Genomic DNA, 27,913 nt, shown 5'->3' with positions numbered 1-27,913 from the left:
TTGAAACTTGATCCAGCAATATATCAACCACTTCTGGAGACTATAGATCCTGAGCCCATACATACACATACAAATTCATCAGATTCCGAGAGATCCTCGCCAGACGTGTGTACAGTGGCGGCCGACAGTTTAGAACAGTTCGTGAGCGGCAAATATGTGCAAGGGTTGACGAACCAGACAAAATGTGTTGAAAGTCACTATAATAGAGAAAAAAAATTGCAAGGGACGAGCGGAACAAAATTCCAACAATTTTTGATAATCTGATTGTTTTCATGCCGAACCGAGCTTCTGAAACTATTCCTATATATAAGTTAATGCAACCACTTATATTTTTATAGGTTCCTTGTTACAGTCGGTACAATCGATAAAGAAAGCGCTTACATGAATTTCTAGCCAAAAATGTGTTTTCGTTATCCAGCCTAAGATCAGTTCCACGCCAAATTAGCCGCTGCCTCGATCCTCTCCGATCTCACTTAAACCTGACAGCTACAATAAATCACGATTTTCATTATCGGATGACCAATTCAAATTTCGACTGATTTTTCATAAGACTGTATAAAAAATCATTGACCATTTCTTTCGCAAAAACAGATTTCTGACTAAAATATGTTTTCGCTTAATCAGAGCCCAGTACTTTCCCACTGGGCGAAGTTCTGGACAGTTCGGTGGATTTGCTGGTTTTGGAACATATTTGACCTCATGAGCATTATACCATTCCAGGATGGATTTTGCATAGTGACAAGAGGCCAAATCTGGCCAAAACAACGCTGGAGAGTCGTGGCTTCTTATGAATGGTAGCAACCGCTTCTAGAGACATTCTAGACATCTTTGTTGATAGTGCCGGTAGAGACGAAAGATTTGGATTTTCGGCCACAACTGCATATGGCCTGCCAAACCAAGTACTTTTTGGGGAATTTAGACTGCTTCATGGTCCGGAAACACTCGGTTACGGCATTTCTTCGCATTTCAGTATAAAAAGCGAGACCCGGAAGCTGTTTGAAGTCTTCGAGAACATAAGTTCCATCGTCCATTATGGTGCATGAACATTTTTGCAAAAACTGGGTGTAGAGCAGCTTTTTGCAGTGAAATTTTACTCATCATCACGATTGGGCACCTTTTTCACTTTGTACGCCTTCAGTCCATACCTCTGCTTCACTTTTTGTACATATGATTTTGATTTTTCTACCTTTCGAGCCACATTTCTAACTGAAAAGTTGGGATGTTTCTCAATAATGGCAACCACCTTTTGGTCCATCTGTTGGGAGCATACTTTTCGATTTGTTCCGCTTCCAACCTTCCGATCCACAGTTAAGCGTTGGTCAAACGATTTGCACACGCTAAACACGGTAAGGTAAATGATTTTGGTTTGTCCAGTCGAAAATATGATCATGGTTTGTCCACTGTTCTGAATGCTTTAGTTCAACGCACCAGTGCCAAATTAGGTATTCGAATATTTCAAAACATATAAATAATATTGTCTTCTTCATGATTTACAGTAGTTTTATAGTATATTTTTACGGATTCACATGTTTCAAAGGATTATAAAATCCACATGCTATTAGTGTCGATGCGCCCCTCACTTGAGCTAACTTTTAACCAATCACCAGATGGTTATTTGGCACGTATTCAGACCTTTTCAGGATTATAACACTTTCAAATGTTGTAAACATCATGCTTGCACTCCATTTGTATCAGATTTACATAGCTAAACCATTAAATTAACGCTTTTTGATTAAATCAATTCTGATCATGAGTTGTCTAATTCACTAATGTTGTTTTGTCCACATGATTTCTATGGCAACCGCTTGACGCGCTGCAGTTTGTTTATAGTGTCCTTTGCGAATAGCAGAAATAAAGTTTCTCTGAGTGAAATGTGTTAAGGTGAACACTTTCAAAATGCCCAAGAAAAGGCAACATTCTGAAGAAAGCCTAAATTATAAACGGATCAATATGATAACAGTAAACTCAAGCAATGATAAATGCAACATCTACTTGAAAATTCGAATGTTTTCATTCAAAAATAGTGATTTCTAGAACCGGACAAACCATGACCATTTTTTGGACAAATCATGATCAGAGCTGGACAAACCATGGTCATAATTTCTCTTTGAAATCTTTGGTCTTTAAAAAACATGAATATTTGAATAATTTCAACGCCATACGGTAGAATTAGAAATTACGGTAGAATTAGAAGAAGAATGGAAACATGTTGGACATCGGAATGAGGAGGGTTTCAACTGTGAAATATTTCATTGATTAGTGAAATATGTCATAAACTACACTAAAAGAAATGTGTCCGAAATTTAACGTGGACAGGCTTTATGTTGACTCTGCACCATTGGATAGATTTCTTCTCCGTCCGATTAAGATCTTCAGCAATAATACCAGGATATGTATGAAATAATACAAAAATAAAAATATTGTAGTATATTTTGTTTCTGTGAGTTTCATTGCTAAATTCTTGAGATTCCTGCATAGTTCATTCTCAAAGAACAGCGGCGCAAATATGATTGTAGAATCTTGCTTCCCACTGGTCGAAGATTTGGCTGATTGGAAGCGTGATCGATTGGGATGAAGGAGACAGTTTTATGGCTTGACATGAAGGCGCCTGGCGGAGATAAAAATATTAGTGATCGTAAAATATTTTTCGTGCCCCTTTCCTGTGGCGGAACAAATCATGGCGGAATCTTCCCGTGTTAGCAACATGGTGTTACTGTTCTTTTTTTCTTTAGCTGGATGTTGGATGTTTATATCGTGTTGTAAGCAACAAGCTGAATGATAATCATTATATAGTTTCTAGCGTTGATAAAAACACGAGGATGTTGTGGATGATTAAAGTGATTAAAGGCTGAAAGAGTATCCGTTTATATTCGTTTTAATAATAATTAATATATTGGGGCCTATTATCAATGTTCATCCCTAAACAGAACCGAACCAATTTTCTGAAGATCTGATTCTCACCGCTGAGATTGATGAGATATTTATGAAATACGTCATATGGGTTAGGATTTAATTTTATTTCACCAAAAAATACACATAGCACGTGTTTCAAAAAATCCGAGACCTACAAACGCTCGCAAAAATCGGTCTCTGATTGGGTATCGAAAATGAATTATTATTGTGTATAAAGTCATTCATTAGAAGAAAAAAACTAATCCACTTGAAATCTTCTGCTTTCAAAGAATGCCTTAGTATAATTATCTGGATATCCAATTAAAACTGATTGTTTTCAAACTCGAAGCATCCTATCCCGTACTTTCCATTGTAATGATTTTTTCATATCATCTGGTAGTAAAACGCTAGAGTTACAGCATCCTGATGTTTTTTTTCTCAACTCGCTCAATATCCCTCTGTTTGATCCTTTTGCGAAAGGCTGTCGAGTTTTGTCTTCTTTCAATTCTGAAAACTTTTTGATCGGAAGGTATTCTTTTGCAGGGGAGAATAATGCGGTGCATTTGATAATGAAAATTCCTCGATGGGACAGATTTTTGTTGAATGTTATATCGGTAGAAGTTAGAATTAAATTTTCATATTCGTCAATATTTCGAATTTTTAACAACATGCAATATTTAAGGTATGGACTATGAGGAACTTTAAAGCAAAACCATCAGCAAAAACAATGGGTATTTTTGATGTTATCAACCATAAACCAGTGCAGTTGATCAAGTCTCGAACGACTATTATAGCCATTTTTTCTCATCACTCCACTCCACTCCACTCCACTAAACATTTGCTGGTGTTTTTTCCCCTTTTCTGTTCGAATTTTTGTGAATATCGGCCAGGTCGCATATCTTCAAAGTGGATACCATCATAAAAATAGATCGAAACATTGGTTGAGAAAATGTTTACGTGGTTATTAGGAGTGTTGTTTTTTCATCTGAGAAATCGTTACGATAGACTCACATTTCAACTTTGTTTGTTTTCTTTAACGGAACCCCGTTGAACAGAAGACGGTTCCATATAATTGGATGTCATACGCCGTATTATGTTTGACGCCATTTGAAAAATTAGTGTTTGTGACACACAAAACATAGAAAAATACCGGCTCGCTGAATACGCGTGCCAAAGGTGTATTTGCCTTATTTTTAGAACACGAGCTTCACCGCAAGCGAGAACTATTCCACTAAATGCTTGAAAATTATCTTCGAGCGGGGCGAAGCATAACACAGGGGAAATAACTTTACCTTAATTATTTTATTTAGCGGTTCGGTCGCGTCAGTTTTTCCCATGACGAAGCATTTTTTTCTCACTCGCAATGTTTGTTTTGTGGTGCGACTTAAATGCCGAGAATGATACTATGAAACTATGATGATCGTAGAAGAACAGAGATCAGTCCGGGGTCAAAGAAAGAGTTTGTTTTTGTAATAAATCTTCTAAGCGTTCTTGGCTGTGGTTTAATTAACTTTAATTGTCTGATTTTTTATATTATTTTATTATTTTTCAGTAGGTTCTACGATAGAGCGTCTGAACTGCATTTGTTTATAAAGTGCGAGAAATTTCTATAAGCACAAACACATTTTTAATTTTATTTGAGGGTACTGAAATAAATCAATTTGTATTAAAAAAATGTGACAAAATAAAGTGCCCATTTCGTTTTGGATCCAAAAAAGAGAAATTGAAAATAATTAACGTGTCCTACTTTGGCCTTCAGAACCTGCAGTTCAGACGCTGAACCCAATTTTCGACGGTTTTCGGCCGATACTGCTGCAATTTCACGTTCGATATTCGTACGAAGTTCATCAATCGTCGCTGACTTGTTGGCATAGACCATAAACTTGACGTAGCCCCACAGGAAATACATGACCGGCGTCAAATCGCACGACCGAGGTGGCCAATTGACTGGGCCATGTCGCGAGATAACATGCTCACCAAACATGATTTTCAATAAATCGATTGTTAAATTCGTTGTGTGGCTGTTGAAACCACATATTGTCCAAGTCCATATCATCCAAATATTCTCGACACTACGGGCACTTCTTTGTCGGGATATATTTTGTACTGTGCCTCGTATATCTTTCCCTAATGAAATGGTAAATCTTACTGAAGAGAAATTTCAAGAGAGCGGTAAAAAATATAGCGTCGTTTGCTGTCCCTATCGGTCTACTTTTGTAGCGCCCCTATTGAAATACCCTTATATACATTACGACATATTCTCATGCTTATCAAGTTTTTTGTGTGTAATATTATAAAAATCGGTCCAGCCGTTTTGGGGGAGTTCAGAGGAGTGGTAGTTATGATACTTATGGCAAAATATTACACCCGTTTTTTATGTTTTCATTAGGGTGGCCATTTCCGTTTTAGGGTGGTCCGAAAGGTCACCTTTTTTTCATTTTCTTTCAAAATTGAAACTTTTGAACTACTGAAAGAATAAATCAACGGCTTCTTCTTGTTGAAAAGCTCAAATTTAGATTCGTCAGTCCAAGTCTTATTTCTAAAAGTCTTTGGATATGTATGGATATGTTGGATATGGACCGTTTTTTTTGTGAATCTGCTCTTGAGTCCATGCTCAACTAGTCTGCGGCGTACGGTTCGGGCCGATACCGCCAACGAGAGGTTTTCCTGAACGACTTTGACTGATACTTTTGGAGATTTTCTCACTTCCCGGATGATTCGTTGATTCGTCCGGCTATCGGTCTTCCGACAACGGCCTCTTCCGGATCTGTCAGCAAGCGAACCGTAAGCTTTGTGCTTGTGCACAATTTAACGGACTACCCCCGGCTTATTCCGAACTTCTCTTCAATCTTCCGCTGTGAAATCTGCTGTAAATGATCCTGAACAACAAGATTGAGGACTTGCATGGCGATTCTGTTTCCACCCAACAACAACGAAACAACAATCGACTTTTATGTGCCAACGTAAACAACACTTTGTTTATATCATGTCAGCTGTCATAACCCGTGGAAACGAGGGGTTACTCAAAGGTTTTAAATGATTTAAATATTGTTTTTTTGGGGGTGGGCTAATATTTTTGTCGTAGCATATTTGCACACTTTAAATGAGTCTTGTAAGACAATAAACAAAATCTATCAACAATGTCTAATTAATTGCATGAAAAAAAATAGCTAATACAGGTCGGACTCGATTATATGTGATGCGATTAAAGGGTGTGTCACATCAAATTGCATCACGGAAAAAACGCTGTAGAAATTTAATTTTTAGGAATTATATCTTCAGCTTTCGCTTATAATCAGATAAGAGTGTATAGATCACGTTGGCCATGCTTCACTGTCAATTTTTCGTAAATTTGGAAAAATGTCGTCGAACGAAAAAGAGCGTCGTGAATTAATCTTGTACACTCATTTCGAGAATCCGGAGTTGTCACATCGGACCATCGGTAAGATGCTGGGAATCGTCCAATCCACGGTCAGCAGAGTACTAAAACGATACTTCGAGAACCTAACCATCGACCGGAAGGTGAAGAACGGCAAAAATGGATGCTCCGTCAGTGAAAAAGATCACAAGCGCGTAGTTAAGCAGTTTAGACGTGATCCGAGAAGTTCGGTCCGGGATGTCGCCAATAAGCTGAATTTGTCAAGTTCATTCGTCCAGCGGACCAAGCAGCGGGAGGGCCTGCGTACATACAAGGTTCAGAAGGCTCCTAACCGCGACGAAAGGCAAAACATGGTGGGGAAGACGCGAGCCCGGAAGCTGTACACCGAAATGCTGACGAAGCCGCATTGCCTGGTAATGGACGACGAAACCTACGTCAAAGCGGACTTTCGTCAGCTGCCGGGCCTATTGTTCATCTCCGCAGAGGACAAATTCAGCGTTCCGGAGGAGATTCGCAAGCAGAAACTATCCAAGTTTGCCAAAAAGTACATGGTGTGGCAAGCGATCTGCTCTTGCGGAAAGCGGAGCGCCCCCTTCGTGATGACCGGCACGGTAAACGGGCAGGTTTACCTTAAGGAGTGCCTACAGAAGCGCTTACTACCACTATTGAAGCAGCACGAGGGCCCGACCATCTTCTGGCCGGATCTCGCTTCGTGCCACTATTCAAAGGACGTGTTGGAGTGGTACGAAGCCAACGGGGTCACCTTCATGCCAAAGGAAATGAACCCGCCCAACGCGCCGGAGCTTCGCCCAATAGAGAAATATTGGGCGATTATGAAGCAGGCCCTCCGGAAGAACCCAAAAGTTGTCAAATCGGAGGCGGACTTCAAGAGAAAATGGATTTCTGTTCAAAAAAAACTACAACCTGACGTTGTACAGAACCTTATGGACGGGGTAAAGAGGAAGGTGCGAGCATACGGGCTTGGGTTCGAAGTATGAATAAAAAGAGAATGCCAAAAGTTGTTTAATAGTTTTTATTTTACTGTCTAAAATTTTCAAAAGAATCGGTCTACTGGGCGAATTTTTACAGCGTTTTTTCCGTGATGCAATTTGATGTGACACACCCTTTATATACAATTTTGGACTCCATTATGTACAGTTTTAAAAAAATATATATTTTTTTATGGTTCAAGTATGACTTATTTAAAGAAAAAATGTAACCTTTCAACGTTAAAGTGAAATTTAAGCGGCTATTATAAGTACAGCGGGGTAAAAATCGTGATTTTTGAAAATTTTGCTTAAATTTTCACCAGGAATTGTTTATATCGATATTGCAGCGAAATCAAGAAAGATAGAAGTTGGGCGTCAAAGAACAAATCGTAGAGTGATTTGAGAGCTTTAATTAGAAACAATCAAATTTAATATTAATTTTTAGGGATTAAATTTTTAATTACACATTAACAATTACTAACTTTTAAATTTTTCACTTCCAAAATGTTATTTAAATACACTAGTTTAGATGTTCCACTACTATATCCTGTACTAAATTCTCTCATCTTCCAAATGCAAGCAACAGAAATGACTTACGTAGCATACTTTTTAGTGTAAAGCCAGTTTGAAGCAACAGAATCCGAAACAAAAAAAAGTTCTATAACTCTGTCATAGTTGAAATTCGAACATATGCGTAGGAGGATTTTTCCATCAAATATGATCATCTATCAACTCCTGAGAGATTCTGGAGAAAAAAAAATTCCTTCGTGTGAGAAAGGTGTTTTTGGGCTTTAAGGAGATGAATAAAAAAAATGCTATTATTGAGTCCACTCTGGATACAATTCTATGAAATTACGGTAGTAATTTTTGATGAAATAGTCCAGAAATTGATAAAAGTTTTGAAATGTGCAATAATCATGGCGAAGAGAATGCAGCAAGCAATCATGAGATTGCACGATGAATCATTTTACACTCTCCAACCATCTTCATTCGGGACTGAAAGTGAACATAAAAAACAGAGAGTGGAAAACAACATTCATTGCATGAAAACTTCTTTGGGAGGATCGCACGAAACAAAATAACGAGTGAGTCAAAATAGACCCAATCTGCGTGTATGTATGATTTTATTTTCCCTTCTACTCTCTTCCTTGTCAGCATTCAAGTGCATTTGTTATCGGCAATGCACATGAATCTGCCTTCCCGCATAACAATTACTTGCGTTAATATGGTGTTTTGCGTTGGCTTAAATCATTCCATACTAGAAACAAAAAAATGCCATTGCAATAGTGCACAGGAAACAACTCGATTTCAACTATCTACCTATATTTTACTGCCGAGATCGAGACTCAATGATTGCTATTTGAGTGACAAAAGAATTATTTTACCGAGACACTCGCTGGCTCAAGCAAAAGTTTCCAATTTTATTCTATCACCATCTAACGTCATTCCGAGAGGCAAATGAGAGAGTGCAAAATTCTCTGAGAATAGATGAGCGGAATCGAGACATTAGTTTTCCATTCAACTCGAGAATGAACTTTGCGAAGATTATAGATGAATGTAAACGGAAAATAGAAGGGTGAGTTTTATCTATGAATGCGTGTTGTTGAACGAATTTCGATGCGATTTTGCCTATGTCTGTTCACAAAACACTATCGGCACTCCATCGATTACACTCTCATACTTTGCCTTTGCGTCGGGCAAAACCTTCATGTATGGATGTTTTCTGCTCGCTGGCTGGCTGAAGCAGGATTAGAATTAAATTAGAAACGAAATTATCTTCATACGCGCCTAGTTAATATTTCTATTCTGTTTTACTTCTGCGCTTCTGTGCAGGCTCTGCACTATGCTTGCTTCGTCCATATTTTGCGCCTCAGAGCAAACGTTGCACATCCAAAAATTGGTTGCAAAATAGAAGCTAAGGTTAGCCAGGGCGACCACAATAGTTAAAGTACTTCGTTTCCCGATGGATTTTCAATGAGAAAGACGTAATTTTACCTAAAAACGAGTGATTCTAACGTTGTGAAACATAATGTATTTGCAAAAAAAGAAAATAAACTCTTACTTTTTAATTATCACCCCTTAAAGACGGCATAACTCTTGCGAATAACAGCATCATACAGTTTTGACTTTGGAAAATTTCCCCTTTGGGATACAAATCCTGCATCCATTGTCTGCAAAACCTCTGTAACCTTCAGACAACTTCCGCGCCAAGTTCGGAAAAATGCTGCCCTTATGACGTAATCGTGTTGTACAATAATCCGTTTCGCTTCCAGCCTGAATGTTCCTAATAGTTGACAATCCATAATCATTCAAATGATTAGAGCTAGAGAATGAATCCTTGAAGAAGTTTTCCCCCACTTCCAATGCAAACACTGCCGTCTCACTTCTGAAAAATTTGCTACTTATCTACCTTCGTCACATTTTAGAGGATTAATTACGGAGAAGGGCACAAATTTGAAAGAATTCCTATTTTCCATTTAGAACCAAATGGATTTCGTACCAACTCGTTTATGGGGCTGGCAGTATCCTTTCGGAATTCATTCAAACTTTGTGAATTCCATATTGTTATACTTTGGCTACTTAAGCATCTTTGCAAACTCAGTTTTCTGCAATCAGTTTGAACTGTTTTTTTGGAACGGGAGATTTTTTTTTTGTGTATAACTCGACTTAACACTTTGCGGACCACTCACGAGATTCCTTGTTTTCGCGTTCCTTCTTTACGGACATGTTTTTGTTGTGTGCAAGTTTCTGTTCAACGTCTTGCTGGATCTAATGAATAATGAATTATTTCAGTTGAAATAAATTGATTGTTTATCAAGTAACAACTCATTAGAAAGAGAATTGAATCATTCATCTTTCCACATAATTCATTTTTTTCTTGACGTGACAGAGAAAAGTTACAGACTGAAACGTGAGCATGGGTCAAAATAGGAAAATAAACAGAATTTTGAAAATCAAAAAAAATTGTTCGAATAGAGTTATCGAAGTTATTCGATAGAGAAATCTTTTACCTATCCTCCAGCCACAATTTTGTTAATCGAAAAAGGTTAAAAAAAAATTAAAGTTATTTGAATGGACCCAAAACACATTTTTGAGATAATACTCATTGGAGAATACTTTTATCCATCTTGAGCCAAATTTCGTTGGTCGGAAAAGAGTCTGAGAAAAGGTATGGACCAAAATGTATACAAGTTGTAGGAGGGAAATTAATAAATTTGGAAAATTTGGAAATGGAACTTTTTCACACTCGAAAAAAAAATTGAACAAACAGAGTGCGAAGTCGAAATTTTTAGGCGATTTTTGAAATGCTTTAAAATCGTGAAATATCAACGCATGGGATATATGGGATATAAATCACATTAAAGCATAATTTACATGGATTTACACGGAATATTTTACAGAGAAATTTGTATTTCGATGCATGTAGGTGTAGTGGACAAAAATATCGGGAAGAAATGAGAAATCGATTTATTTCTGTTTTATTTTTTTATCAAAGATAGTTAATCCAACTAACGTCATCAACTATCTTCCATTTGATTTCTATAACGTTGCGAAGTTATTCGATAGAGAAATCTTTTACCTATCCTCCAGCCACAATTTTGTTAATCAAAAAAGGGTAAAAAAATTTAAAAGTTATTTGAATGGCCCCAAAACACATTTTTGAGTTAATACTCATTGGAGAATACTTTTATCCATCTTGAGCCAAATTTCGTTGGTCGGAAAAGAGTCTGAGAAAAGGTATGGACCAAAATGTATACAAGTTGTAGGAGGGAAATTAATAAATTTGGAAAATTTGGAAATGGAACTTTTTCACACTCGAAAAAAAAAATTGAACAAACAGAGTGCGAAGTCGAAATTTTTAGGCGATTTTTGAAATGCTTTAAAATCGTGAAATATCAACGCATGGGATATATGGGATATAAATCACATTAAAGCATAATTTACATGGATTTACACGGAATATTTTATAGAGAAATATGTATTTCGATGCATGTAGATGTAGTGGACAAAAATAACGGGAAGAAATGAGAAATCGATTTATTTCTGTTTTTTTTATCAAAGATAGTTAATCCAACTAACGTCATCAACTATCCTCCATTTGATTTCTATAACGTTGCGAAGTTATTCGATAGAGAAATCTTTTACCTATCCTCCAGCCACAATTTTGTTAATCGAAAAAGGGTAAAAAAATTTAAAAGTTATTTGAATGGACCCAAAACACATTTTTGAGCTAATACTCATTGGAGAATACTTTTATCCATCATGAGCCAAATTTCGTTGGTCGGAAAAAAGTCTGAGAAAAGGTACGGACCAAAATGTATACAAGTTGTAGGAGGGAAATTAATAAATTTGGAAAATTTGGAAATGGAACTTTTTCACACTCGAAAAAAAAAATTGAACAAACAGAGTACGAAGTCGAAGTTTTTAGGCGATTTTTGAAATGCTTTAAAATCGTGAAATATCAACGCATGGGATATATGGGATATAAATCACATTAAAGCATAATTTACATGGATTTACACGGAATATTTTATAGAGAAATATGTATTTCGATGCATGTAGATGTAGTGGACAAAAATATCGGGAAGAAATGAGAAATCGATTTATTTCTGTTTTTTTTTTCAAAGATAGTTAATCCAATTAACCATTCATTTGATTTCTATAACGTTGCTGTAGGACCAGTACTCAGTACTGAGATATTATTATATGAACGAAAAATTTCGAATTCGTATTTGATAATAAATAGTTCAATGAAAAATCATCGAAAAACAGTTTTGAAAACTCTAATAAATTCTATAACCCAGGATTTTTTTACGCTGAGGACGGGATTTTGTTATAATTTGTCGCGGTACACCATAGTAGATATACTTTGAGTATTTTCTCAAATTTTCATTTCCTAGCCTATTGAGAATGGGGGAAAAAGAAAAACTGATTTTTTCACTGTAGCTCTTACAGTAAACTATATAGGAGAATTATCTTATTACTATCTGAAAAAAATCATATATAACATATCTATAAAAGGCGTAGGAACACATTTAAATACTAATTATAGTAGTACTGAATCTCTAAATCCTCAAAAAAAATCAATATTTCAAGATTTTCTTTAGTACTTAAATTTATTAGGAATTCCGTTTTAGATTATATTTCTCGATGTATCGTAGTAAGATGCACTTTCAGTATTTTTTTAAATTTTTTATCTCGAAGCTATTGAGAATGGCGTGCTAACACTATTGGAAGGAACACCAATTGGAAGGTACGTTTTTCACCATAGATTCTATGGTGAATTACATAGGTATTCGAAATATACTCAAAATTTCTATACAATAGACATGTTTACTTCTTTTTTATATTTTACTTCCTTACCCAGTCAGACCCTTTTCCCCGTACAACTCGTGAACATTTTGGCCAATAACTTTTCTCATACCCTTTTCGAACCAATGAAAATTTTGCTAAAAATATATAAAAATATTCTCTATCGAATGAGTACTATCTCGAAAATGTGTTTTGGGTCCTTTAAAATAAAATTTTCCTGTTTTCTTTGAATTTATTGCTTTCTCCCATACAAGTTGTATAGGTTTTGGCCTATAACTTTTCTTAGACCCTTATCCGACCAATGAAAATTTGGCTAAAGGTAAATAAAAATATTCTTTATCGAATGAGTACTATCTCGAGAATGTGTTTTCGGTCCTTTCGAATAACTTTTTTCAATTTTCTTTAAAATAATTAATGTCTCCCATACAACTCCGGCTATAAAAAAAATATGTATCTAGCGAATAACTTCGATAACTCTATTCGAAGAACTTTTTTTGATTTTCAAAATTCTGTATATTGTTCTATATTGACCGCTCTCGTTTCAGTCTATAATTTTTCTCTGTCACAATCAAGAAAAAAAACTATGTGGAAAGATGAATGATTCAATTCTCTATCTAATAAGCATGATTTGGAAGGCTGTTACTTGATAAACAATCTATTTATTTCAACTGAAATAATTCATTATTCATTAAATATAGCAAGACGTAGAACAGAAACTTGCACGCAATAAAAACTTTTATCCGCTGAACTTTCATCAGCTAACTTCACACATAAATGAACTGCAAACTTTAAAGCCTCTTAAAAACTTGCAAGCAAAGCAAGCAACTTCACAAAAGTCAAAACGTGCGGTCCCAGGCGTATGTTTTACAGACTTCTTCCCGGTCCTTAAAGTGTTAACTCAAAACAGCCGTTCCCACATGCGTGGATGAAAAATTAATTTATCAAAACTCAAAATTTATTATAAATGTATAATAAAATTTGACTTTTGAGAATTGTTAATGAGAAACGAAATTAAGGATTGACAGTAATAAAATTCGAAACGGTAAATAACATACAAGTTTGTATTCATGAACACCATCGGCGAAAATGAAAGAAGCAGCACATAGAATAGTCTAGATAGCATAGAACGAATTGGGGATTAGTAATTAGAGAACTTTAATTTTGTTGATGGAACCAATCAAGTTCATTGTGCATTTTGTGGAAAAAAATAACAAAAATGCTTGGGAATTCTCTAACTTCTAAGTTTTTATTTCTAAAATGTTTTGTGTATTGGAATTAGGTATTTTATTAAAAAAAACAATTGTTAATCAAAATAATATCCAAAGCACTACAAGCATTGGAGTATCTAGCACTGAAAAAATATTTAAATATGCAAAGTTGCCTATCAGGTCAATATATCTGCATCCACAAAATTTTGATGGATTATATGAGACGAATCCGTCAAATAACTATTTCCTAATTTGAGGACTTAAATATATCGTAGTATACTCAATCTCACACAATAGAGTACTTGAAACGCATTACACATATATGCACAATAATATTAAATTAAGTCAATAACATACAGACCACTAAACCATGGGACTTCACTCGAATATGAAAGAATCTCTGCCATGCAAGCTAAATTAATTCAATTTGCTCACTATGTAACGTTCTGCGCCTCGTCATAAACGAGCCGACTTGTTCTTTGTCAAATTAGTTTGTTCTTACCCAACAGAGAATGAATTGCGTCGATTCATCTTCTCAAACGCTACCCACGCAGCGCGGGGGCGCTCGTGATGCGAGTTTCGCAGGACGCGACTTTTATTATATTTCAGTGGGACAGATTCGATTCGCAACGAATTGTGGCTGTGAAACTTATCGCGTTAACTGACATTCCTTCTTGCTATTTGTCTGACATTTTTGTTTTTATTGACTAAATCAACGAGAATGTATTATAAAATATAGCAGCTTATAAATTCCATTGAACTATTTCTCTACGAAACAATTTCCCATGAATCCAGAAAAGATGCAAACCATACGATAACTACGAGAAGAAAAGTGCTGTGGGAAAACATCTTCGTTCTATTTTTAGATTTTCTTCCAACAATCATTCCGAAGAGTAATTTTCTTCCGGTTTCCGCTACAGAAGGAAATCAAACAAGTTGATGTTTTTTTTTTTTCTTTTTTTTCTTTTTTTTTCTGCATTATCAACTCTTTATTATTAATATCATTATTACATTTACATTTAATTTTGGAGTAGGAAAGCCTTGTGGAGGTAATCTCCTTTCAAGATAATTCATCCAGCAGGCATAAAACCTCTCTTCTTTTCATTCACTTCAAAATACAAAAAAACGGAGGGTACAATTTTCAATATTCGTTGGCAACAGTAGTGGCGTTAGTTGGAACTATGGTGGGTGGCATCATGGTGCACGACGGAGTTGATTGAGCAGCTGTAGCAGTGTTGCTAGGCGATAGGAGGCGGATGAAAAGAAGTTCGAAATTGCGGCATTATTAATAACGTAATGGTGCGACAGCAATTTGACGTGACGGCCCCCAGTGAGAAATAATCTCTTTGAAGGGAGCTGTAGACAGCAGTACACGATATCACACTGTTTTAAATCGATCTAAATAATGTAGTTGGCAATGTGATTTTTTATCCAGCTAATGATGCGATGTTTATAAATCTGTGGGTTTCGTTCTGACCTCATGGTCATGGGAAGTGCGTTGTACCTTGTTCTACCGTAGTATCTGCTAGACCTCTTTCCGTATTCAGTATTCGGACGGCTTACGACGAGAGTCGGAGGGTTTCTCGTTTCATAACGATGTGCTGTGCGATGGAATGTCTGATTGTGAAGTGCTTTCGGGTTGTATAGGATTTTCTGCATTTGAAGAAGGGCTTGCAACTCACGCAAAGCCGAAATCGGTAATATAGAGAGCGCTGAGTTCCTGTATAATTCTATAGTTGGGTATAGCCGAGGTTTTTTATAGATAACTTTCAGACATCTGTTCTGAGTCGTCTGGATTGTTTTGAGCTTAGTTTTACTTGCCGCACCCCATACAGAGATTAGGTAGCAGATTTTTGACTGTATGAAAGCGTGGTAGAGCAATATAAGCTGCTTTGAAGGCAAAAACTTAGATACTTTCCAGAGCACTCCACAAGTGGTACTGATGGCCTTCTGTAGCGTTTTTATATGGTTACTCCAAGATAACGTCGAATCTAGCGATAGTCCGAGATACTTGAAACTGTCCACTTCATCGATCGTTATTGTATTGACGATTAGATCATGATTTCGAGAGACCGTAAGGCGAGGCGAGTGGAAAAGCATATATTTGGTCTTGGTGAGGTTCAGCGACAACAGATTCTCAGAGAAGAAAAGTTCAAGCGTCTCTAAATCTTGTTTCATTAAGGTGATGATTTGGATAGCATCCGTGTTTGTGTATGAGATTGCGGTATCGTCTGCGAAGAGTCTAGGTTTTCCGTGCAAGCCCAGGTTCGGCAAATCATTTATATAAAGCAGAAATAAAAGAGGACCAAGGTTGCTACCCTGTGGTACTCCTACTGACATGTGCTTGTGTGTACTACTAGCTTCCTGCACCAAGACATACTGCTTTCTCTCGGATAAGTAACTTTGTATTAACCTGTTCGCAGCTCCTCTGATGCCATAATTATCAAGTTTTTTCAGCATTATAGCATGATCAATAGTGTCAAATGCTTTTTTTAAGTCCAGAAACAGAACTCCTACTATTTTACGATTATCCATTGCGTCATATATGTCGTCGACAAGCTCACTCGTTGCAGTAAGAGTACTTGACCCAGCACGAAAACCATATTGGCAATGATAAAAACAATCGTTCGATTCAAGATAATTAGTTAGTCTACGAACGAAAAGCCGTTCCAGAATTTTATTAAAAACCGATAGGACTGAGACAGGTCTGTAATTGTTCGGGTCCTTCTTGGAGCCAGTTTTGAAGATTGGTATTACACGGGAAATTTTCAGGTATTCCGGATAAACTCCTGTATCGATGATTTCATTAAAGACTTCCGTTAATAAATCAGCGAAGAAATCATAGTGGCTTTTCAAAAATATTGCTGGTACACCATCTGGTCCACAGCTCTTGGAGCAGTCCAGATCTTTGATTTCCACAAGTACTTCTTGCTTATTTGTGGGTCTCAGAAAGATTGTATTATTATTACTTCCAAACTTATTGCTTCCCCGATATCTTGGGATGCTAGAGGCGAGTTTGGGTCCAATTTCGCTGAAGAACTCATTGAAAATTTCAGATACTGCTTTCGGATCCTTCACAGTGAGCCCACAGTGTTCAAGTTCTAGTTGTTGCTGTTGATCATAGTTAGTCCGTCCTAGCACTTGATCGAGAATTCTCCACATATTTTTGGGGTTTGGGTCACGAAACAGATTACTGTAGTATGATCTTTTGGCATGCTCTTTCGTTTTCTGAAGCTTTTTCGATATATGCGCGAGTTGATCCCGAACGCAGGTATCAAGAGGATTTCTTTTACTTTTATATAGAATTTTGTCCTTAATTTGCATCACCTTCCATACATCAAAACTCATCCATGGGCAAACGCCTTTTGTTTTTGCATGTATTGTTATCACTTTTGAACACTTTTGCTTCAAATCACGGTACAGGTTAACAGTATACTGAAGCCTTGCAACTGCAGATCCTGCTGGAAGACATCTGATAGCATTCATAAAATATTCGTTCAGTTCAGTGTGGTTTACAATTGTTTTTTGTAAGACTCGCTCGTTCTTATTTCTGTAATTATGGATAGTGGAGAGCACCATACAGTGGTCACTGATGTCGGAAAAGATTGTTTCGTTCGTTACTTTTCTTATAAGGGATTCAGAGCAAATCACGTGATCAAGAATATTGTTGCTGATTGGTCTTGTAACAATTGTGTTAGTTACTTTAAAGTTATAACAACGTAGCATTGTGAGGTAGTCTTCAACTGCTCTTTTGTTCGGTTGGTTAACAGGTATATTGATATCCCCAATAATGATACACGATGATCCGCTTCTTACAGCCGATAGTATTGATTCCAATGCGATTAGATACTGTGATAATTCAAATGAAGGTGGTCTATACATTGCGTGCACATTGAGGTGTGTGCTGTTACCATTGATGCGAAGGTGAATATGATGAAGACCTTCGGTATGTTCATTTAAAAGTTCTTCAAATGATAACGTCTATTTTATAAATACTACTAGTCCTCCACCAAGAGATTCTGGACGACAAGAAAAAATGCCCCGGTATCCATCAATGTTATAAAGATGTTCACGATTTTCTTTCACCCAAGTCTCTCCGATGACGACAATGTCAACCTCTCCAGAGTAAACCTCCAGAAATTCTTTTATATTATCAAACTTTTCCAGCGACGTCATACCTCTTATATTAAATTGAAGGACTCGAAGTGAACTACAGCTAGGCAGGTTTGGTAGATTTTTATTTAAATCTGAGAACGTGTTGTAAAAATAATTGCTAGTATCGAATTTATGTTATGTTATGGGGCAGGAAACAACTGGTTCAGGTTTTTTACGCTGGAATTCGTTTTGCGGCTGGCCCTTGTGGCGACGATTTTGAGCTGTTCCTCGATGAATCAAGGACTCGCTTCTGAGACGCCTTTGACAGCGATTCAAGGTCCTTTTGCGATGTGATTTGTTCCACTTTGGCGCCATCATGCCGCTTGAGCAATACCTTACCATCACGTCCCATCCATACGTATTTAATATTTAAAGAGCCCTGAACATCCTTTGCTTTTTGAAGAAGAGTTTTCCCGAAAGATGTTATTTCGTCGCGAACAGTGATTCGATTTGTTGAGGCGTTGAAAGCTTCAGAGACAGTAGCTGCCATCAGGACTCCATAAGCTCGCTTTTTCTCGAAAAAAGATTCCTTGGTGTTTTCGTCCACGAATCGCATGATGATTGGTGAAGCATTGCCGCCGCGCATGTTCCGACTATTGATTCGTCTAGCGTCCACAATAACATCAGCATCATCCGAAACTCCAACTATTTTCATTACTTCGCGTACCAGGCCCTTGGTGTTCTCATTTTCTATGGCTGGTACTCCCAGCATAACTGCATTTTTTGCCAGCAATGACCGATTCACCTTATCGAGGTCATGTTCAAGATCGTGCACTATTGAAACGAGTTGTTGATTCCTGCTCTGACAGTTTTGTATTTCATTCCACAATTTCAAGTTCTCACTTTTCAAGCCATGTAGATCCTCTTTGAACGTGTTGAATCCAGCTTGCAAGGTATCAAACTGACTTGCCAGGAAAGCCTGGGACTCCTCGATGTGTTTGTTTGTTTCCACTAGAGTAGCCAATTGAATTCTTGTTTCCTCAAAAGCAACTCGAGATTGCAGCGAATCCTGCTTTATTTCTTGGATCGAACGATTTAACGATCGCAGCTCGGCAATAACATCCAGAGAATGATCAGGCTTTGATTCGGCTGTACGATTGTACATATCAATACATTCCACAGAGCAAAAGAAGGGTTTTTTCTTCGCCCTTGCAATCGCATTCCCATGGATCTTCTTGCAACGGAAATGGCAGCTTTTGTTGCAATATACGCACTCGATCATTCGCGACAGGTCATTCTCAGGTTTTTCGCAGATGGAGCACACATAATCATCATCTAGATTGATCATTTTATCGATGAAACGATCAGCAGACCACAGTGAGTAAATAACAACAAATGAAGCTTTTAAGAACGTAAGCACCAGCTATTTCGTTAGTTTCACTGTATTTGACGCGATCCGTTTGACATACATACATCCAGAGACCGACTCGCTATTGTTCGTATGTTTTGATTGTAGCTATAAATGATACATCTCGTACCTCGTAAGGAAGATGGCCGTCGCCCTCAGTGTGATGCCGATACAAATACCTGACCTGTTTGCACCCACGGAGACCACACGCCTTGGAGATAACGATGGGACCTCAGCCGCCTGTACCGAAGTATACTTTCCAATGACCAATTAAAATTATGGAAACGAACTTTCGCTATTATATAGTTTTTAAATCAGATCACTGCAAGCAAAACTCTTTATGTATCCAGTGTTGCCAGCATGAATTGTTTAAATATTTTCCAGCGAAACAAGTATGAATAATATAGTGCACCCTCCTTCAGCATACATATGTTGGGTAATCAAATGGACAACATTGCTCCATTATAGAGCGCGTGCCTTCCAACGATAATATTATTAAATTTGCCACGAGCGCCACGAGCATACATTTGTAAGACTCTAAGATCAAGGAACCATCCACGTGAGGCATGAAGGTCACATGAGATACCCATTTGTTTGATTTTTATTTGCGAAATATTTGTCTCTTATATATTATATTTCGGCTTCATAATGATATGCACTCGACAAAAAAATATACAATACATGCAATACATTTTTTATCTATTTTCACAAAATTATCCATCCCCGCAGAAAAGTGCTATCAACGACATATGACCAGCAGAAATTTTTACTGAGGTGGTCTGGTATTTGAACTTCCGATAGTCAAGGAAGAGAACGGGAGTCTTCCCTACTGTCATCAATTCGAATAAGAAAGAAGGCCGAAGTGATACACGTGCCCAATAAGGTCGAATTCATTCCTGGATTCCCCTACGAATATCGTGAAAAGGAATTTCTAAGTAGTAAATTCTAATTTTGACACAGATCTCAATGCCTATATCCTTGCCATCTCCCATTTAACAGTCAGTAAGCATGGATGGCAAATATTTCGCAGGCGTTCTCATTGTTGAATACAATTTAGAAATATATGACAGTTAATTTCTAGTTCATCATTCCTTATTCTTAAATGATGTTTACGAACTTCGTCTTCTCAGCATCAGATCATTAGCGTCATTGTTTTAATACTTGGTTTAAATTCCGCTTTCAATTCAAGATAAAACACGAACGATTTTTTTAAATGATCCAAGTTTATTTATATTTAGTTTCCTTCGAGGTAGTCCCCACTAGAAACAGTACACAGATATCAACGCTTCAACCAGTCCTCATAACATTGCCTATAAGCTAAAATCGGAATTGACTTCAGCTCCTCCGTTGCATTTTGCTCTATGACCTTTACAGTTCATAAAAATAGTCTCAAATATTACTTGTCGTGTGATAATAATATGTTCAATATTTCACAAAAATCGAGTATGGTCAGCGCCACAAATGGACGGTTCTACGCGGAATGACTCTCAAGCAACCGAATAGTAAAAATAGAACACGTTCTGGTAGCTTGAAAATCGAAAGAGTACCCAAGGGATACAACAGAGTATAAAAGATTACATTCATTCCTCTGTAAATATTGTGCACAAACAAGTGATTATTATAGTTGCAATCTCGGTGGCGGCGTTGGATTGACGTATAGTGGCGTTTTACATTGTAGAACGCCGCAAGTGGAATGTAAATAAACACCAAAATGGATGAAAGATGCACACCCCACATGCCAGGGAAAATATTTCCCCACTTAGTGCGGGCGCAATTGTTGCGGACAGACTCGGACAAAGACAAGATTAATGGTATGTTCAATGAAGTTAAATAGGGCCATTTTGACAGCTCATTCATGCGACGTCGTGAATTTTGCTTGATTTGTATGACATGATTTTATGGAATGTCGCGATACAACTTGTGCAACATCCGTTGAAATTATTCCACTCGTGGAATCAGTCAATCAGTGCGGGTTCAAAATTTTCAAAGTTTATATGAAGGGCCTGGCTTCTAAGAAAGTAAAAAGTGCTCCCAAACCAAATAACCAGCCCAATGCGTAATATAATACTGGTCGGACTCGATTATATACAGTTTCGGATTTATGTTCACTGTGTATAATAGAGTAAGAATTTTTTTTATCGTTTCTCATGCATATAGTTTTCATTTTTTAAATGAGTAATTCCAAATGAAATCGACAAATGACAAAACATGAGTATTTTTGATTCGAATGAAAGTGTGTATTCCGTTTGGGTTAGAGGAAATATGAGTTTTCCACAGCAATTGGGAATTTTAACTTTTGAAAAGGGCGTATCGATTTTGATAAGAGAAATCTTTGATAATTTATATCTCAAATACTATGAGTCGTACCGAAATAGTATCTTAGAAAGAGTTATAGAGTATTGATGATTGAAAAAATCGAAAAATCACCCAAAAGGAGGTGATTTTTCGATTTTCAATAAACTCAAGCTAAGTCCGATAGAGCTAATATTTGACATAGGGTGTTTTTTCAAGGTGGTGAACATTTTTTATGAGATAACTTCTTGAAATCAGAGATGACCATTTTCATTGGCACCCTACTCTACACTAATGCATGTATCTGCATGCATCTTTTTCAGACCTGACCGAGGAATTATCGGACAATCACGCAGGCGCTTAGGATGACCGACTTTTGGTTGATGGTCTATTTTAAATTTCTGTTTATGTTATTTTCTAATATGTTTTTTTCTAAAATTTATGATTGTATTATATTCGTGTATTCGTATAAAGAGACCAAACCTTATCACTAGCGTTATGGAAAATATTGTATAGAAAATATTGTTTTGTATCAGAAAATTAGGTAATTTTTCTGAATCCCTATATGGGTCACTATGAGAGCTATGGTTAAAAATGTAGTTTTTCCTTTTTTGCACGCCATACTCAATAGCTTGGAAATGAAAATATGGAGAAAACGAGTCAATAAAGGGTGTGTCACATCAAATTGCATCACGGAAAAAACGCTGTAGAAATTTAATTTTTAGTAATTATATCTTCAGCTTTCGCTTATAATCAGATAAGAGTGTATAGATCACGTTGGCCATGCTTCACTGTCAATTTTTCGTAAATTTGGAAAAATGTCGTCGAACGAAAAAGAACGTCGTGAATTAATCCTGTGCACTCATTTCGAGAATCCGGAGTTGTCACATCGGGACATCGATAAGATGCTGGGAATCGTCCAATCCACGGTCAGCAGAGTACTAAAACGATACTTCGAGAACCTAACCATCGACCGTAAGGTGAAGAACGGCAAAAATGGATGCTTCGTCAGTGAAAAAGATCACAAGCGCGTAGTTAAGCAGTTTAGACGTGATCCGAGAAGTTCGGTCCGGGATGTCGCCAATATGCTGAATTTGTCAAGTTCATTCGTCCAGCGGACCAAGCAGCGGGAGGGCCTGCGTACATACAAGGTTCAGAAGGCTCCTAACCGCGACGAAAGGCAAAACATGGTGGGGAAGACGCGAGCCCGGAAGCTGTACACCGAAATGCTGATGAAGCCGCATTGCCTAGTAATGGACAAAGAAACCTACATCAAAGCGGACTTTCGTCAGCTGCCGGGCCTGTTGTTCTTCTCCGCAGAGGACAAATTCAGCGTTCCGGAGGAGATTCGCAAGCAGAAACTATCCAAGTTTGCCAAAAAGTACATGGTGTGGCAAGCGATCTGCTCTTGCGGAAAGCGGAGCGCCCCCCTTCGTGATGACCGGCACGGTAAACGGGCAGGTTTACCTTAAGGAGTGCCTACAGAAGCGCTTACTACCACTATTGAAGCAGCACGAGGGACCGACCATCTTCTGGCCGGATCTCGCTTCGTGCCACTATTCAAAGGACGTGTTGGAGTGGTACGAAGCCAACGGGGTCACCTTCGTGCCAAAGGAAATGAACCCGCCCAACGCGCCGGAGCTTCGCCCAATAGAGAAATATTGGACGATTATGAAGCAGGCCCTCCGGAAGAACCCAAAAGTTGTCAAATCGGAGGCGGACTTCAAGAGAAAATGGATTTCTGTTCAAAAAAAACTACAACCTGACGTTGTACAGAACCTTATGGACGGGGTAAAGAAGAAGGTGCGAGCATACGGGCTTGGGCTCGAAGTATGAATAAAAAGAAAATGCCAAAAGTTGTTTAATAGTTTTTATTTTACTGTCTAAAATTTTCAAAAGGATCGGTCTACTGGGCGAATTTCTACAGCGTTTTTTCCGTGATGCAATTTGATGTGACACACCCTTTAATATTCCATCATGACTACGCTCAGCCTTATGTTGTTGTTCGAATTACTACCATTTGTTTCAATCGATGCATAATGCTTTGAGTGGATTACGCTTTACTTCAAAACAGGGTACCAAAAATTAACTGGATTCATTCTTGGCTTTAAAAGATGAACGCTTCTTCCGAGATGGAATCCGTAAATTACCAGAAAGATGAAAATAAATAGTGGCTAGCCAATATATTAAATATATTAATTCATTTAACTATTAAAATAAATGTGTTTTTCGTGCAAAAATGCGAGGAACTATGTTGCACACTAAATAGATCAGTCGATATCACACTTTTTGCTGGTTTCTCTTTTTTTTTAAATAACGAGTCTTTCATCAAGGACTTGTCACCCTTTTTTCTCAATAAAACACATGTTTTTTTAAGATATTGAGTTCAAATTAATTCTGGTTGTAGTTCTTACATTTTGAGAATGAAATTCGATTTCGGTCATATGACCACTACGGGCTCATTTACAGCGATCGATCCATTTTCCACTACTCGGCCAAACATTTCACATGTTGTCTATTAGCTCTTCTTAAGTCGCTGGCTTGTTAGCATAGACCAGTGACTTGACATAGCCCCATAAAAAGAAATCCAAAGGTGTCAAATAACACAAACGGGGCGGCCAAACGTAAGATCCATTTCTGGAAATAATACGTTCGCCAAACTTACTTTTCGATAAATCCATTATAAGGTGCGCCGTTTGGCAAGTGGCACCGTCTTGTTGAAATCACATATCATTGATGTTCGAATCTTCCGATTATGGCCATAAATTGGAAATTCCTTATTTTTCGTTACATGCCTCGTTTTTTCGTAGAGTGACCACCCTATGTAGACATCAATAACGTAGTCCTACGTCAAAATATCGTAATCCTTCTTATACAGAGAAAAATGAATGGTAAATTTTGCAGAAAATGGAAAAACACGTAAAAAATGAATATATGTTCTATAGTGACATCGTAATAGACGTTGTTAATACAATTGTAGTTCGCATTGATCTTCGTGTTCCGTTGGTATGAAGCGAAAAAAGTAGGGGTAGTAGGGCATAATGTATTGGTCTACATAATCATAATAATAAACCCTGTAACAGCGCTCTTCTTCTGATGTTTGGGAGACTTGTTGCTAGTTGAAAGGACTATTCTTATAATTTTCGTTCAGGATAAAAAATATTAAGAAAAATTAATTTCAATCAAAAAAATATTTTTTTTTTCAGTGTAATTTTTATCCTTTTTTGTATTTTTTTATGGAAGATTAAATTATTTCCTATATTTTATTCTCTGACTAAAATTTTGTAGGCCTTGAAATTTTTGATTTTTTTTCAAAAAAAATTTAAACCCTTAAAAATTAAAAAAAAAACAACTCAAATACTATGAGAACTACAATTTTTTTATCAGACAATGAAATATAGGAAATTTTTCAAGCTTTCATTAAAAAATAGCAAACAAATTTTCAAAATAGAAAAAAAAATCGTGTTCGGTTCACATTTTGAAAAAAACTTTTTTTGTGCGGTCGATAGGGACCGCATAAAAAAGGTTCCCCCAAGAAAATAACTCAAATCCACGCCATTCACCGTTCAATTTCCTTTTTTTCCCTGCTTAGCGATGGGACACTTTGCCTTTTCGGTTGCGCGTGGCTGTTTTGTGCTTCTAGTTGCATGTCGAAACGTTTTGCTGTTAGCAATCATGTCATGTAAAAACTTAGAGTATTTGATGAGAGGAGGGGAATGATTTCAGAAGTGGATAATTGAGACGCAAATATGCTTTTCTCGCACTGAAATGCATATAAACCATCAAAAAAAAAACAAAATGGACGATAACTTTGTCAAATATGCTTCTTTTTATACACCGCACAAAAAATCGCACAAAAAAAACCGCACAACAAAAAATCGCACAAAAACAAAAACCGCACAAAAACAGATTTTGCTGTATTGTATTTTTATGAAAATTTAAGCAATTTCCTACATTTAATTCTTCAACCAAAATTGTGTAGGTATCATAGGTTTTGAATTAGATTTTTTTTTGTAAAAATTAAGAGAAGAACTGACCCATTTAAAGAGTAGTCTAATTTTTTATGGAGATTACAAGTACCGTCAATGGGGATGAGAATAGGTTAAGGGGGTGAGATAGGGTGAGATTGACAAATATTGCGAGTATTTTCGAATGCTTTGAACCGTTTAATAGGGGACATATTTTCATAACTTTCAATGTACAATAATCAACTGTGTTATTGCCTAATAATTCATCAATTTTTTACGTTTTTGAGCCATTCTCACCCCCATCAACGGTATGCAAAGTTGCTCAAACGACCAATGTCTTCACACTCACAACGTTTCACTGCAATCTAAGATGGTGTTGCCTTAGACGAATTGGCATGACATTCGTTCATTGAAAATGTGTACGTTATAGCGAGGTACGTTATATCAAAGTTCTCCTGTATAAAGAATTTCAATATTCAATCAATATTAAATTTAATTTTTGAGTAAGATTTTTAACAGTGAATTCATTTTTTTTATTTGTCCTAGAAAGTGCAGTAACGTTTCAAAAACTTGTCGAACATTATATTTCAATCAGACATCTGGCATTCGAGCTATATTTTTCTCAAACAAAAGATTATTGATTGTGGATACTCCCTTATGAACGATTCGCCATTAATATTGGTCATATGATAATGAAAACTGTCATTTTGGGTAGTCGTCAATGTATCTAGGAAAAAATTAAAGAGAGTCTGGGCAACGGCCGGTTAATTTGACGTGGAATCGCTCAATTAGAATCTGTAGAATTCGGATGATTTCAATAACTCCAATAACTACCTTTTCACACAACAGAACATCAACACTTCATAGCTCTTCCAAACAATTTCTCATTTCAACAAAAATGTATCGAAATGTCATCAAACAATTCTACAACGAAGTAATTATTTGTAACTGACTATCAAATTTAATATGTACATATTGCTACCACAGAAACCAAAACCAAGCATGAAATTAAATCCAACCTACCGCTGTCTCAAGTTAGCACCACAGAAAAATTAATCTGAGATCTGTATCTGCACATTTTTTTTGCACGCCGCGGGAGACGCCTATATTTCAGCTGATCAACAACAATTTATTTAGCATACTTTCATCGCACTTGCTGCATCTGTCCTGCATCATGTAAATTTACCCACTCATCACCACACAATTTGCTCCAAACCAGACGAAAACCCGCGTCGCATCTGAACGATTTATTATTTATTTTTTTCATGAAACAACGAACCGCTTAAAGCCGCAGTGCAACAGGCGGCGCCCTTCTGTTCCGAACTGGTACCACAAATTATGTTGGCCCCAACTAGCGGTCGCATCCGACCTCACGCGGCTTCTATTATGACACTAAATGCGGGCCAAAATATACAGTACATAAATTTTCTTCCCGAAAATCTCACACTTTTATTTTCGTCTGATGGATCCACCGATCCGATTCACACACCACACAACAATCACGCCGGCAAGAATTTCAAATTTTCTCCACAGCACAGCAAATAAAATTTCCCACTTTTCATCATGCTAAGTTTTCTGTTTTGTTTCCTTCATCATCCCAATTCCGCTCCACAACAACAGCAACATATTAAACCACAGCCGCGAAAGCATAGATAAATTCCAAAACGAAGGAAGACACTCTCACTTTTCACCAAGAGTGAGTGGGGTGGCAATCTAAGGGCAATCCTTCCTCCCAACTCGCAGTTCTTTTCCGGCGCCCAGCGAACGCATGTTTTCGTCTGATACGAAATAATTCACCGAGTAATCGTCTGCTTCGAAATTGTCTCCCCAAACGGTTGCGGAACTGGCGATACCCTCCACGCACGAAACCGAACCGCTACTACCGAGTAGCGGAATCCAACTGACTGAGCTCTGTGACTCGCCGAAAATGAACAAAAAAATATCATATAATCCAACACACGCAAGTTCGAAAAGCATGAGATCCCTACGATGCGGCAAAATGCTACGCGACCAGCTTTTGTGAGATACCTCGCATCGCAGACGCGCGTGGCGTGTGGCCACCACCAGAGAGTTTTGGAGCCGGTGCCGGAATGACCGACTACTACTGTTGCTGCCGGGGACGTGAAAACGTGTCCCCACAGCATACTCTGCATAACAACAACAGCAGCCACGAATCGTAGTTTTCCTCCAGGCCATGCGCATTTGGTTACCTCCGGTTGAGCATTGAGCAGCATTTGACGAATTTAGATTCATGCTTTCTTTTGGCATTTTTATCTGTCCATCAGAGGGGATGAAAAGTAGACCGATGACAATCTTTACACCACTGACTTTAAATGATAGTTACCGGTTCAGGGCAGCTTTTTACGACA

The 27,913-nt window shown here is 37.3% G+C and overlaps 1 protein-coding gene across 3 annotated transcripts in view; it reads right to left on the bottom strand.

Moving 5' to 3' along the window:
- Nucleotides 1-27,576, bottom strand: part of LOC129775858 (cardioacceleratory peptide receptor-like) — a 237,690-nt gene extending 210,114 nt beyond the window's left edge. For all 3 annotated transcript variants that reach the window (XM_055781019.1, XM_055781018.1, XM_055781021.1), the window contains exon 1: nucleotides 26,568-27,576. The gene's annotated coding sequence lies outside the window, so the exon portion shown is untranslated. The remainder of the gene's footprint in view (nucleotides 1-26,567) is intronic.
- Nucleotides 27,577-27,913: the final 337 nt, after the last annotated feature.

This window comes from Toxorhynchites rutilus, chromosome 3 (genome assembly GCF_029784135.1).
Source record: "Toxorhynchites rutilus septentrionalis strain SRP chromosome 3, ASM2978413v1, whole genome shotgun sequence".
In the NCBI taxonomy this organism is placed as follows: Eukaryota; Metazoa; Arthropoda; class Insecta; order Diptera; family Culicidae; genus Toxorhynchites; species Toxorhynchites rutilus.
Note: the sequence above shows the minus strand (reverse complement) of the source record. Positions and strands in the feature narration are given on the sequence as shown.